This window comes from Hyperolius riggenbachi, chromosome 8, assembly GCF_040937935.1.
Source record: "Hyperolius riggenbachi isolate aHypRig1 chromosome 8, aHypRig1.pri, whole genome shotgun sequence".
In the NCBI taxonomy this organism is placed as follows: Eukaryota; Metazoa; Chordata; class Amphibia; order Anura; family Hyperoliidae; genus Hyperolius; species Hyperolius riggenbachi.
The window spans coordinates 272,164,202-272,178,776 of NC_090653.1; positions in this window are offsets into that span (position 1 = coordinate 272,164,202).

Consider the following 14,575-nt stretch of genomic DNA (forward strand, 5'->3'; position numbering starts at 1 on the left):
GTAATTAGTGGGTGTTTAGAGGAGAGAATAGATGTAAACAATGGATTTGGGAGGTGATCTGATGTCGGATCTGCGGGCGATCTATTGGTGTGGGGGGGTGATCAGATTGCCCGCAAGGGGCAGGTTAGGGGCTGATTGATGGGTGGCAGTGACAGGGGGTGATTGATGGGTGGCAGTGACAGGGGGTGATTGATGGGTGATTGACAGGTGATCAGTGGGTTATTACCCGGAATAACAGATGTAAATATTGCACGGGCGAATTGATAAGGGGGGGGTCTGAGGGCAATCTGAGCGTGTGGGCAGGTGATTGGGTGCCCGCAAGGGGCAGATTAGGGTCTAATCTGATGGGTAACAGTGACAGGTGGTGATAGGGGGTGATTGATGGGTAATTAGTGGGTGTTTAGAGGAGAGAATAGATGTAAACAATGGATTTGGGAGGTGATCTGATGTCGGATCTGCGGGCGATCTATTGGTGTGGGGGGGTGATCAGATTGCCCGCAAGGGGCAGATCAGGGGCTGATTGATGGGTGGCAGTGACAGGGGGTGATTGACGGGTGATTGACAGGTGATTGACAGGTGATTGACAGGTGATCAGGGGGGATAGATGCATACAGTACACGGGGGGGGGGGGTCTGGGGGGGGGTCTGGGGAGAATCTGAGGGGTGGGGGGGTGATCAGGAGGGAGTAGGGGGCAGATTAGGGACTTAAAAAAAAAATAGCGTTGACAGATAGTGACAGGGAGTGATTGATGGGTGATTAGGAGGGTGACTGGGTGCAAACAGTGGTCTGGGGGGTGGGCAGGGGGGGGTCTGAGGGGTGCTGTGGGCGATCAGGGGGCAGGGGGGGGGGAAATCAGTGTGTTTGGTGCAGACTAGGGTGGCTGCAGCCTGCCCTGGTGGTCCCTCGGACACTGGGACCACCAGGGCAGGAGGCAGCCAGTATAATAGGCTTTGTATACATTACAAAGCCTATTATACACTGTTGCAGCGGCGATCCGGATGCCAGTAACCCGCCGGCGCTTCCGAACGGCCGGCGGGTTACGGCGAACGGGGGGCGGAGCCAGTCCCCGGCGGCTGATCGCGTCACGAATGACGCGATCGCCGCATAGCCACTCCCGCAGCCGCCCCCGCCGATGGGCGTATTGCGGTCGTTTGGGCCCGGACTTTGCCGCCGCCCATCGGCTGGGGGCGGTCGTTAAGTGGTTAATATGCGTTTTTCCTGCGGCCCATAGACTTCAATTAGCGGCAAAAACGATGCGTTTTCCGCAACGCTAGCGTTTCTGCTAAGTGTGCACCTAGCCTGAATCAACTAGTGGCCCACACACTGCGAGATCCTGGTGATTTTCCTTCGCTAATCAATCTGAACTACATCGTGCCTCCATGCACACCAAAGATCCATTCTGTGCTTATTAAAATCATGTGAAAATGACCCAATTTCCTTTATGATTGCTTGATCTAGTAAATTCAGGAGCTATAGACCAATTTCCATCTATCTCCGCTGAGCCAAAAGCAGCGGTGCAACAATTCATGGCTCCCCCACCAATGCTCATACCTCTTCCCTTTCCTCAAAACACACCTGTTCTTAAAGGATACTCGAGGTGACATGGGACATGATGAGATAGACATAGGTATGTACAGTGCCTAGCACACAAATAACTATGCTGTGTTCCTTTTTTTTCCTTTCTCTGAAAGAGTTAAATATAAGTTATGTAAGTGGCTGACTCAATCCTGACTCAGACAGGAAGTGACTACAGTGTGACCCTCACTGATAAGAAATGCCAACAATAAAACACTTTCCTAGCAGAAAATGGCTTCTGAGAGCAGGAAAGAGCTAAAAAGGGTCAATAGTTCATAAATGTTAGCTCTGGCATACGTCAATGAATGTGTCATTGAGCAAAAACAATAAAAACCAGTTAAAACTTAAAAAGTTGATTTAAACATAATAAAACTGTGGAATATCTTAAAAAGTCATTTTTAGGAGAAGGAAGATGGATACAATTGTTTATTTCATTAGTTTATTTTCGCCACGGATGTCCATTAAGTATAGTCCACTATATCGGAGGAAGGGAAGGTTAGTAGCTGGGGGCCCCAAAACCGCTCTGTGATCTCAGCGGCTCCTCCCCTCATGTTACAACCCTGCAAGGAAGTATCATTTCCACTGGTATTTCATATTGGTCAAAGAAAATCAATGGTGACCTGTATCAGATAATTCTAGGTTATTAGGCCCCGTAGCAGTGCTTTTCGGCGTTGCTAGATTTGGGTGCAGCCAGCGTCGCCATAGACTGTAATGGGAATCAGTCTATAGCGGCGCTCAGTGAGTAACTTTGGCTCCGTCAGAAGACGACGCCGAGGTTGCTTAAAAAAAAAAAAATCACAATAGTTCGGCCTCCAGCAATAGCTGGAAGCTGAATTATTATTATTATTTAGTATTTATATAGCGCTGACATCTTCCGCAGCGCTGTACAGTGTATTATCTCGTCACTTAACTGTCCCTCTGAGGGGCTCACAATTTAATCCCTACCATAGTCCTATGTCTATGTGTATTGTATGTATCGTAGTCTAAAGGTGCGTACACACATGCGACTATAATTGTTTGAAACGATCGTTCCCTGATAATTTCAAACGACGATCGTTTAAAAAAAAACAGCCAATGACCATTAAGTTTAACGACGGACGAGCTAGATCGTTAAAAACGAACGATCTATCTTGGCGGATTTTTTCCAACGGCGATCGTTTGCAAAAGTAGTACATCGTTGGAAACGGTCGTTCGTACTAGGCTTGACATGCGCATTTCACTATTTCTCCATGGAACTTCTCAGTTACCTTTAAAAGCTAACTTTACTTAGGTCATTCTTTCGTCAATTAAAAGTTCGTTCGTCGTTCACAACGAACGATCGTTGTCGTATGTGTGTACGTAGCTTTAGGCCAATTTTTTAGGGGGAAGCCAATTAACTTATCTGTATGTTTTTGGGATGTGGGAGGAAACCTGCACAGACACGGGAGGAGAACATAAACTCCTTGCGGATGATCACCTGGCTGGGATTCGAACTGGGAAGTGGGAACCCAGCGTTGCAAGGCAAGAGCACTTACCACTATGCCACCATGCTGCCCACGAATGAATTATTTCATTCCCTACCATCCATGGCGGCCTGCAGGGGGAATAGTAATTAACACGGCCCGGACTTGTGCAGGAGCAGGATCAGCCATATACCGGCTGTATCCTGCGCCCAAGTCTACCGGCGCCAATTTCAAATGTACTCCTTCGGCCCTGTTCACACGGGTGTTTAAAGGACAACTGAAGCCAGAGGGATATGGAGGTTTCCATATTTATTTCCTTTAAAGCAATAATACCAGTTGCCTGGCAGTCCTGCTGATCCTCTGCTTCTAATACTTTTAGCCATAGACCCAGAACAAGCATGCAGCAGATCAGGTGTTTCTGTCAAATCTGAGAAGATTAGCTGCATGCATGTTTCTGGTGTGATTCACATACTACTGCAGCCAAATAGATCAGCAGGGCTGCCAGGCAACTGGTATTGTTTAAAATGAAATAAATATGGCAGCCTCCATATGCTTCTCACTTCAGTTGTCCTTTAAACGAGTTGTTTGCCACTCATTCAAAAAAAAAAAAAATCATGCCGCCAGAGTCTCTGCAGCAGCTGCTCCTCTCACTCACCTCCCTGGGCTCCAGTGCTGCAATTTTACCTCCCGTCCTCCGGGTGGCGCTGTAACTCATTTGTGAGATCACAGACGCGATCACACCAGAGTGATTCAGAGCCTCGGAGGACAGGAAGGAGAATGGCTACCGACGTCTGCATCGCCTGGGAGGTTAGTAAAAGCTCCCGCCGAGCGCAATACTCTGCATAGAGCTAACCCGAGCTACACTCGGGATTACCGCTAGGGAGGTAAAGATGAAATGGGGCCCTAGGCAAGATAGCAGTTTTGCCCACCACTAATGGTCACTTTGCTTTCTTAGTAAGATTTGGTGGGGGCTAGCATCCACTTGGCCCCTAGACTCTCTCTAGGCCCTAGGCAGATGCCTAGCTTTGCCTTGTGGATGATCCGGCTCTGGCATCTCCCTACAGGTCACAAAACACGACATGACGACTGAATGACAGGAACCAATGGCGAACCCTTGTCTGCTCGCTTGCAGTGAAGCGTTTGGCATCGGCTAAATGAGACATACCTAAGTGAAAGTCTGCATCAGCCCAAGCTTGGACTGTGTGATGAGTTTGTAGTACTTCTGTATACAGGTTTGTCATGTGCAACTTAATATTTACTGTACAGCAATCTGTCACACGGTGGTGTTGCACAAATAAAACATTAGTAGTAAAAATCCTATATAATACAACCCATAGTGTCCCTGCGTTCTCCTCCTCCTGTCTATGTGTCTGTGGTTTTGCGCTACTGCGCCAGTGTTGGGACAGAAGGAGGACAGGGACAGGCGACTGTTGGTGCGGGGGGCAGGTGTGTGCGGCGGGCGCGTGTGCATGCGCACTAACATGCGGGGCAGAACTAGAGCCGTTTTTAAACAGGCTTAGGTCCCCTAGTAATCGCATAACAGTTTCACCAACAAGAGCTTTAATAAATGAATAAACATTGATAATTAAAATGCTTGCACAGCACTACAATCTCCCGGGTGACCAAGTCACAAGACACACTGAGAACCGCCCAGCGGAAATATCTGATTGGAGAAGCAGAATCCTCCAAATTATCAGTTTCTTGCAGCTTTAAAACTAATATATCAACATAATAAAACTTAAGCACTAACAACACTTCCTGTGTTCCTAATGCTAGGTACACACCATACAATTTTCTGTTAGAAAGACTTTGGCCTCAATTCACTAAACTTATCTCCTGTCTTTAATAACTCTTCTAGAGTTGTTACCATGGTGATAAGGCATGTAGTATTCAGGAAACATTTTACCTTAGGCAAGCCTAAAGTTAACTCTTCTGTCTTTAAATTAACTCTCCAATCCTTAAAATAACTCCAGAGTTAAAGACAGGCTGTTAATTAGCTGCATGTGAAAATAACTACAGAGGAGGTAAATTAACTACAGAGGAGGTAAATTAACTACAGAGGAGGTAAATTAACTACAGAGGAGGTAACTTAAGGAATGAAGAGGTAAGATAACTCTCTCACGTGTGGAAGTACGTTTTCTCTTGCCTTATTATCTCTAGCATGATCTTAGTGAATTGAGGCCATTACCTGCAAAACAAAAAAAAAAATCTATCTGCCAAGTAAATGTAAGGCCTTGTTCAACACATTATAAATCGCCAGCGCTATCGCAAGTGCTGCGTGATTTATACTGTGATTTTTGAAGAGCTTTTCCCTTGCGATTTGCTCTAAAAGCACGTTTCTAAGCGCTTTTATGGAGCGATGGATTTTTTCACTTCCTGACGTCAGTCAGGAAGTGAACTCTTGTACCCGGAAATGAATAAATACAAGGTAATGATTCATAAAAGCGCTCTGGCAATAGCCATTCAAAATGCTTTTTTATACTTTCTATTGAAGAGCGAACACTCAAAAAAATGGTACAGGTAACGCGTTTGCGATTCAATAGAAAGCAGAGCGTTCATATATGAACATTCCCATAGGAAATCATTGCACAATCGCTTTTAGAGCGATTTCCCAAATTGCAAACGTTCATAGTGTGAACAAGCCCTAACAGAAAATCTAAGACAATTGTATGGTGTGTACCTAGCATTAGAAAAAGTCACCCCTCACAGTTTGCCCTTACTTAGCTCACGTGCTGGGACAGAGCTGACAATCTGTTGGATGTGAAGAGATCTGCTCACATTAAAGTGGGCCTGAACTCTTACACAGGACAGAAGGAAAACAGAGAAACACATCCTGTATGTATTTTAAGAGTTTAGCCTGTCTAATTTCCCCTCATCCGTCACAAAGCACTAGTTTTAATCTGATCCCTCAGCTGTGTCAGCTGACTTCCATGACAGAGTTAATTGGTAAACATAGAATATTAACAATGTGTCTTTTTCCATGAAAGCCAGAAGTAGACACACTGCAGATTTATTGCAGAACTTATATCAGCTGTAACAAAGATGTTTTTTCTTCAAAAGTTATTATGCTGTTGCTTATCTTTTAGAGCAGAGAGGAAGTTCTGAGTTCAGGTCCGCTTTAAAGGACAGATCAGAGTTTCATGAAAACAAAGAAAGATCTACTTTCCCGGAGCTTCCTCCAGCCGATATGTCCCTCGCTGCAGCCCTGCTTCCAGCCGCTGGCCCGGGGTCCCCTCCGGTGTAGATGGCGACACGCATCTACTGCGCCTGTGCGAGAGCCGCTCTTGTTCACGCTGACGTCATCTGGAGCATTCTGCGCAGGTGCAGATAAACGTGAAAAAAATAATCACTGTACATTTGAGCGTTTCGCGCTTTAAATACAATCGCGATTTCTCTAAGATCGCTATAAAATGCTGCCTGTAGCGCGTTTGCATTTACTGCGAATCGCCAGCGATCGCGGCACTGAGATCACTTCCATACTTTTAATTGCACTAGCGCTTTTGAGAATGGGCCCATAGGCTTTTATTACCCTAGCGATTTGAAAGGCGCTAGTGTTTAAACGTTTTGCCGAAATCGCCGGCAGTGTGAATGGGCCCTTAGGGCTCGTTCACATTAGGAGTGAATTTTTTTTTTAAAGCGCTAGCGATTTTAGAAATCGCCTTAAAAGCACTAGTGCAATGTTAGCTTATGTGAGTGTTCTCACATGAGCGATGAGCTTTCTATCCAATCGCAAATGCGGGTCCTGCACCATTTTCAGAGCGTTTGCGACTCAATAGAAAGGATATGGAAATCGCTTGAAAAAGCGATTTCCCGAGCGCTTTTAATGAATGAATGCAAAGAGTTCACTTCCTGACTGACGTCAGAAAATGAAAAAAACGCTACACAAAAGCTCCTAGAAAAGCGCTTTTCTAAGTGAAAATCGCTCTGAATGCACTTAGAAACGCGCTTTCAAAATCGCTCAATAAATTGCTCGCCCCAATCAGCTTGGACTGCTGTGTGAAATCACTCCCGTGCTGCTCCACCAACCCTCCAACCCTGCTTAGCAACATGACACAACGCTAGTCTGCAGGCTAGCAACTTGTCTGTACGGCCTAGGCCATACAACATTGCCTGAGGGAGCGGGTCCTGATCCCCGCCAGACAACATGCCATGCAAGGCTTTAGGCACAATCAACATTTCCCTGATTGGAAAAAAAAAATAAAAAAAATCAAGTAAATATTGATTGTTTTATCAATTTAACTTATCACTTGATCGCAATTTGATTTCATTAGATTTACGATCAAATACTGATTGCACGGCTGCTACTGCTATCTTTGTACCGCATCAATGGCAAGTAAACCACACACCCCCTTCCCCACTAACACCGTGCTGCCAGATGAGTAGCTATGGGTGGGCAAGGGGGTACATATGTCCCTGGGCGCAGCATAAGACGGCGCTCAGCACGGCCATTGCACCCCTACGTGCACGAGAGGTGGCTCCCTGGTTGCACGTAGTTCCCTTGCTTTTCTGCCTCCCCTCTGCAAAAGCGTTAACAGCAGCAGAATAAGGCCATCTAAAGGGGGCACATCTGGCTATCTAAACAGGGTGAAAGGGGGGGGGGGGGGCATTTGGCCATTTAAAGAGTGGCACATCTGGCTATCTGAATAACTTTTGACTCCACCCATGACCACAGTCTGATGTGTGGCCACGCCCATTTTGTCCAGAGGGGGCACAAAAACTGTCTTTGCCCCCGAGCACTGAAAGCCCTAGCTACGCCTCTGCCTTCTGCAGCTGATTGGTTGTTTTATTGGTCACATCTCTATCGCACCAAGTACAGTAAAGTCCCGATGAACCGGAACTGGACCATCTAGAAGTCTCAACTAACTGGAGGTAAGAGGAGGGAGCTACAGGGGCGTGCCTTGTGCATAGCCCCTTGCAGGGGAACAACTAAAATAAGCAGACTGTTCTGCTGCATCCTTGTAGGACTCCCGACAGGTCATCTGAGTCACAGCGGGACACAGTTGAGTCACAACTAGGGATTATTATTATTTTTGAATTATATAGTGGCAACATCTTCCGTAGCACTGTACGTCATACAAAACAAAAATTGGGGAACATATATACATGAGAAGTTCAAGGCACTGTACAGTCATAACATCCAGTAATACAAGTACAAATACCGGATATACTCGCATGTAAGCCGATCCGTGTATAAGCCGAGGTACCCACTTTCCCTCAAAACCAGGAAAAAAAATGGATTGACTCACATATAAACCCCCTCTCCAATATAGCCCCCTCCACAGTAGCCAGATGTTCCCCCAGTACAAGTCATGCCTTCTCCCCATAGCCAGATATACCCTGGCTCGAATATAAGCCGAGGGGGTAACTTTTCAGCACAATTTTTATGCTGAAAAATTAGACTTATATGCGAGTATATTCAGTACATACATAGTTAATGTGTGGATTGAGACATTACAAAAATGGGTACACATTCATATGGTAAATTGCAGCAATATAAGAACTAGGAGGAGGTCACTGCCCTTGCAAGCTTAGAGTCTAGAGGGCATTTGGGGGGAAAACAATAGGGAAGGAGAGAAAGGGTTTAGTAGATGAGGCAGTGAACCTGCAACAGGGCTGTTTCTTGGGCACTGCAGGCAGGGCGACCACCCTGGGCGCAGACCAGCAAGTAGAAGAAGGGGGGTGCAGGCAGAAGGACATAAACGCTAGGGAACTGGTGACACAAGGTGAAGCCAAATGGAAGAAGAAAGAAGATTACAAGCGCAATCACCTTCCTTGACTCCTCCTGGGCTTCCTGCGTCTGACGTCAAGTCATCATCATGTCACCACCATGTGATGACACCTGACGTCTTGTAGCGGTACTGCAGGCTGTCAGTGCACCGCGCCCATGGAGGAGTTGGCTGGCCGGGCTCTCTTCGCTTGTGTGTTTTCCTGGTCCCTGCTTCCTCCTGGATGAGCGGCTGGTCACTAGTAAGGAGGCAGATCTACTTGTGACCTGCGGCTGTGTGACTGTCCCTGAAGAGTAAGGGTTTGCGAGTACAGAGGGGGGGGGGGGGGGGGGCAATTTTTACACCCTCGTCCTGGGTGAAATTTAGCCTAGAAACTGCCCTGACCTGCAATGCTACCTATAGCAATTTACAGGCTTGTCTGAAAAGGTGCATTTTTAGAGTAGGTTCGAAGTTTTCCAGGCTTAGAGCATGATGGACAGGCTGTTGGAGAGAGTTCCAAAGGAGAGGGACCACCCTTGAGAAGTCCTGGATGCGAGAGTGAGAGGGGGTGGTGACCAAGCTAGAGGACTGGATGCTATTAATTCTCAGATTGTATGCTCATTTTATAGCCATTTATCCAGTTTGGAATTGGATTGATCAAATGCACTCAACAGCCGCTGCTGCATTTCACTTGTCCTTTTTCAAGCTGTATACATTTGCGAGAAATGTACATTATTTCTAAAGGATTAGCATTAAATTGTCTATCACTGGTGTGTTCAGTTACTCTGCTGTGAGCTCTCCTCTGTATTCCCACACTGCTGGACTAGATGACTTAAGCAGCTGAGACAGAAGGGGGCAATGTTGTGCAAATATGATGGCATTTGGGTTGAAGTGCACCGATACAGCAGTGTATGTATACAGTGCATACAGCTTTTTCCTTCCAATAATGCTTATTCAGAAGTTTTCATAGTTAAAGAATCATAAGAATGGGAACATTTACACAGGTACTCATTTTATTTTGGACATTAATAAATATTGTTCTGAACATATCTTGGTCACAATGGGATTGAGTCTCAAGACGTATCATACATTTCTCTTCTTACCTTTCACCCTATCTAAAACATTGATTTACAGAACTTTCCAAGCTTAAAAAAAAAATATTCAAAATAGTTTGTTCCTGTTAAAGAGAAACCGTAACCAAACATTGAACTTCATCCCAATGATAAAGATGATACCTTTCCCATGAGAAAACTTTTCCTTTTCCCAAACGGGTCATCAGGGGGTCTGTATGGCTAATACTGTGGTGAAACCCCTCCCACAGTGTGATGTCAGGATTATCAGGACCACCATGGCAAATAGCAGCTGTTTACAGCTGTTTCCAACTGCCAAAAAAGCAAGCAGCCTCTCCTTCCACTGACATCACCTGCCAGCAGTAAAAACGTCACCATGTGATAAATGTCAGAATGTAAATCAGGGAGAGGATAGATTTTACAGTGGGCAGACACTGACTAAATCATTTATACATAATTATTGCAAAAATGAAGCACTTTTTTATTACATTATTTTCACTGGAGTTCCTCTTTAAAAAAATCTTCAGCTAAGAACACATTATGGCTAGATGACACTTGGCCAAGGTGGCCGTTCAGGACAGAGTCTGCTCACCCCGACCGCTGGAAGCCACTCCCTCTTCTGCTGCACAGCTTTCCCTCTACCCTATCCTATGGAAACAGACACATTGCTCTGCTAAAGCACAATGAGGAGTCTGTACAGCACTCAGCACCCAAACTATCACCAAGTCATCGAGGCAACAATTGTATTTGTATGCACCTTTAGCGATTGCGCTCCCGTAGCCTGGAACATTCTGCACAGAACACTCCAGGCCACGTGAGCGCGATCCCGCTCGCGCAGGGGCAGAAGATGCCGACCTGGCGAAGTCGACATCGCCATCGCCAACGGAGGGGATCCTGGGACACTGGAAGCCCCAGGTAAGTAGATCTTTTTTTATTAAATTTCCTCAGACATTCCCTTTAAGGAGTGAGAACTCCTAATTATGCATGCAAGTTATGCAAATTAACTATTAGTCAAGTCCTGGTATAAAGTTAGCTCATCTCCCTTGAGGGAAAAAAAAAAATCTTTCTCCAAATTCCGACTGCGATAAAGGGGAGGGGGATGGATCGGGAGTTAACTCAGGGACAAGGAAAATCGGAACAATAGTGTAGTATTACAGCAATCATAATGCCTGATTCAGCAGCTGAAAGCGGATTGGTTGTTTGGGGCAACTGCCCCACTTTTGATCCAGTTGGCTTAGCACCTGTTTTGCTAAATCAGCCCGGAAAGGAAGAGACAGAACATCCGAAGTGAAAATACACCAATGAGAAAAACTATTGCATTTTTCCTCCTCCTCCTAAAAATATATATATATTTTTTTTTTTTAATATATCATAGTTTTATATTTAAATCTAGTTTTGAACGTTTTTACTGTTTCATTGTCTATGCTCAATGACACCATCATTGAAGTATGCCACTGCTCAAATCTATGAACTATTAACCCTTTTTATCTCTTTCCTGCTCTCAGAAGCCATTTTCTGCCAGGAAAGTGTTTTATGGCTGTAATTCCTTATGAGGGCTCATTCACACTAGAGGCGTTTTTTGGAATTTTTAAGCGCAGGGGATTTGTACAAATCGCCCCAAAAAACTGCTTACACTATGCATTCCAATGAGATAGTTCTCATTGGGGCTTTCCGTTTGCTTGCTGCTGACAAAAGCGCCGCATGTACCATTTTCACGGCGATTTACCCTGAATAGAAGGTACAGGGAAATCACAAAGCGCTTGAAAATGCGCTTTGTATAGCGATTTCCCCAGAGATTTAATGAATAAATACATAGTATTTGTAGTATGAATAATACATTGTATGTATAGTCTAACCCAGTCCCGACCCGGACAGAAACTGTCACTTGCACACCTGATGTTTAACTCTTTCAGGCAGAGAAAGAAAAAAGTACAGCAGCATAGTCATTTGTGTGCTAGGCACTGTACATACACATGTCTATCTCATCAGGTCACGTCACCTCAGTTGTCCTTTAAACAGAAAAAAAAAAAAATTAGGAGGACAACTGATCTAGATATGGAAAGTAGTGAAAGAAAAGGAGCATTAGAGGAACCAGGGATTCTTTAGGGTTCACACTGGGGCACTTTTCTGCACTTTGCTGAATTCCTGGAATGAAAAAAAAGCACTGTGCAAATGTATCCCAATGGAGTCATTCTCACTGCAACGTTTGCAAATTGCATTAATCATTGCATGCAGCTGTCAGGCTTGTCTGGTCAATGACTATAGGTCAGGCTGTATGCCCATATGACTGACCTATAGCCCAGCCCGTAACACCTGCGAAATCTCCTACCTAACACAATACTACAATACACCCTGCAGGTAGATGTAGCATACAGACTGACAAATAGTAACCCACCAACAGCACCCAATAACTTAGCAATGCAATGGGCACCGTATTCACAAGTATACTGTACATATAGTCACCTGACCTGAGGCCTGGAGGATGAGGCAGTCCAGACGAATGAATCAGATGACTGCAGAGACAGATGTTCCAGAATGGCAAGGCAGTCCAGATATTACTTTCCAGGGATAGCGTAGTCAAGGTAAGCCGATGTCAGTCTAGGCAGCGTTCATGCAAGTCCATGTCAAAGCAGAGGTTATCCAGGCAGCCAGCAAGCGTAGTCCAGGTATCAGGCAGTAGTCAGCAACAGGAATCAGAGGTTAGCGTAGCCAGGATACAAGCAGTAATCGGCAACAGGAATCAGAGGTTAGCGCAGCCAGGATACAAGCAGCAATCGGCAACAGGAATCAGAGGTTAGCGCAGCCAGGATACAAGCAGCAATCGGCAACAGGAATCAGAGGTTAGCGTAGCCAGGATACAAGCAGGAATCGGCAACAGGAATCAGAGGTTAGCGTAGCCAGGATACAAGCAGTAATCGGCAACAGGAATCAGAGGTTAGCGCAGCCAGGATACAAGCAGTAATCGGCAACAGGAATCAGAGGTTAGCGCAGCCAGGATACAAGCAGTAATCGGCAACAGGAATCAGAGGTTAGCGTAGCCAGGATACAAGCAGCAATCAGCAACAGGAATCAGAGGTTAGCGTAGCCAGGATACAAGCAGTAATCGGCAACAGGAATCAGAGGTTAGCGTAGCCAGGATACAAGCAGCAATCAGCAACAGGAATCAGAGGTTAGCGCAGCCAGGATACAAGCAGTAATCGGCAACAGGAATCAGAGGTTAGCGCAGCCAGGATACAAGCAGCAATCAGCAACAGGAATCAGAGGTTAGCGTAGCCAGGATACAAGCAGCAATCAGCAACAGGAATCAGAGGTTAGCGTAGCCAGGATACAAGCAGGAATCGGCAACAGGAATCAGAGGTTAGCGTAGCCAGGATACAAGCAGTAATCGGCAACAGGAATCAGAGGTTAGCGTAGCCAGGATACAAGCAGTAATCGGCAACAGGAATCAGAGGTTAGCGTAGCCAGGATACAAGCAGCAATCAGCAACAGGAATCAGAGGTTAGCGTAGCCAGGATACAAGCAGCAATCAGCAACAGGAATCAGAGGTTAGCGCAGCCAGGATACAAGCAGTAATCGGCAACAGGAATCAGAGGTTAGCGTAGCCAGGATACAAGCAGCAATCAGCAACAGGAATCAATCAGGAAGAGAGCGCATTCCCAGCAACAAGCCACAGCTAATGCAATCACAGGCTATGACTGTGGGCGCTCTAAGAGTTTAAATACAAGGACTAGCCAATCAACATAAAGCAGAATTGAAACTAAACCAAATCACTGATCAGCGTGTCAGCTGATCAGCTGACACGCAGGCACACATGAACTAATGTTTACATCTGCGAAGCGCGTACTGGGAACACGTCCTCCGCTTATCCAATGGAGTCTGAGAGTCACCCTGCGCTCCAGTGACGTCAGCAGCTCAACGAGACCCGGAAGTCCGAGCTGCAGCCTCGGGTCTCGGCGTTCTGTCGCCACCTGAAAACTAAGGATCTTATAGCAGCATTTTGGGGACGCTCGGGAAGTGATTCTTGTTCTCTTGAATAGGAATCATAATCGCTAATCGAGGCAATATCGTGATGAACCGCCCCTTACTCCATTACATGTTTCCCAAATATGAATAATTTGCCGCAGTTTTGCGCGGTCTCATTCTCATAGCTCCAGCACATTGATTAGATCTCAGGCCAGAATGAATGGAGTATGTGGCTGGGGCTCTGTGCCTCCTGCACACAACTCTATAAGCTCTCTCCTGTCCTCCGCTTTGGGTTTGGCAGTTGTGGGTTATTTCACAGCTGGAATCCCCATCTAGATCTTCAAACATCTCACAGAGTTCTGTCTCCCAAACAGTACAAAACCGAGGGGTAGCAATTATCTGGCAATTATTTCTTTATAGGCGGCAGAAAAATAATTTATTGGGGAAACCTACCCTTATGTCTGCACCAGCGGTATTATAAAATTACAGCTCAAATGCTCATATAAATATTTTATTAGAAATATATATATATTTTTTTAATTAGAAATACAGTATCTCACAAAAGTGAGTACACTAACATTTATGTGATGATTTGACACTTTCATACAATGTAGTCAGAGTACAGCTCGTAACAGTGTAAATTTGCTGCCCCATCAGAATAACTCAACACACAAAGGACACTAGAGGCGAAAATAAACGAATTAAATATACAATTATATCCATCTTTCTTCTCCTAAAATGTTTAAGATATTCCACAGGTTTATTTTATGTTTAAAACCAATTATTTAACTTTAAACTGTTTTATTGTTTTTGCTCAATG